A 1123-nucleotide genomic window follows, 5' to 3' on the forward strand; every position below is an offset into this window, starting at 1 on the left:
GATAGTGGACAGTGGGTGGCCGGAGTAGTGGGGACCTGGTGACAGGGGGCCGGAGGTGTGGAGTGATGGGCGCCTGTGCACGACGTCTTGCTATGTTCTCACACACGACATTCACAGCGGTGCCCTTGCATGACCCCAGGACCCAGGACCCAAGCCTCACCCAGCCCCCGCAACGCCCCCAGCCTCGTCCCGGCGTGGGGGCTCCTGATGCTTCTGTCACTCTCCTCTGCGTGTAACTCGCAAGTCACACACCTCTGATCTGATGGCCAGAGCTCACGGCCACTCCCTCCCACTGGCTGCTCCACTGCCCGGCCCCTGGGTGCCAGGATGCCTGTCTGTGATGTGCACCTTGCTGTGTCCTTGCACATACGGCCATGGGCGTGGCGAGCGGTGCCAGGGGGCTCAACAGTGCTGCCCATAGGTGTGGACGAAGTTGGACCTGAATGGCGGGTAGCAGAGAGGGTGGTAGGCCGACGCCTTACTGGTTTTCTGTGCTAAAATAGGTCTGTTGACTTTCAGGAGGAAAAAGCCAGGCCAGTGTGTGGCCAGGGGCTTGGCAGGCCGAGGTGGCATGCGGGCAGCCACAGCGGTGGGCAGGGCCCAAGGGAGGACGCCATCCTAGGTGGCAGGCAGGCATGGGGTGTTGACTTCGGCCTGGGGCATCTGTGGTGACGGGGCAGTCTGGACTGGTGGGGGCGTGGGCTCTCAGCAGCCCTCCTATGCCTAGCTCAGCTGTGCACAGGGACAGGGCACAGAGCCCCACCCCTCAGGCTGCAGAGTCCAGGAGGCAGACCCATGACTCTGCATTCTCCAGGGGAGGGGCCACAGACACACGTAGAGGGACAACAGAGCTGGCCATGGCTGCCTGGGAGCTGTGCTTTAAATCACCCACCATTTGGTCCCGCCATAATCTACCTGCCCTGCCTACAGGGGAGAGGGCTGGATGCCAGGCTCTGCTGGGTTGAAGACCTAGCCCTGTTCAACTAGTCATGTCTGCCACAGTCCCAGAAGGGTATGCTTGGTTAGTCATGCCTGCACAGATACAGCCAGTGCCAGGCCATCTACTCATTTCTGCCACAGAGCAGTACGAACATGGTTGACTAGTCATGTCTGCCAGGGTGCA

Source organism: Echinops telfairi, unplaced genomic scaffold, assembly GCF_000313985.2.
Source record: "Echinops telfairi isolate 266 unplaced genomic scaffold, ASM31398v2 ScPeMD7_25;HRSCAF=90, whole genome shotgun sequence".
NCBI lineage: Eukaryota > Metazoa > Chordata > Mammalia > Afrosoricida > Tenrecidae > Echinops > Echinops telfairi.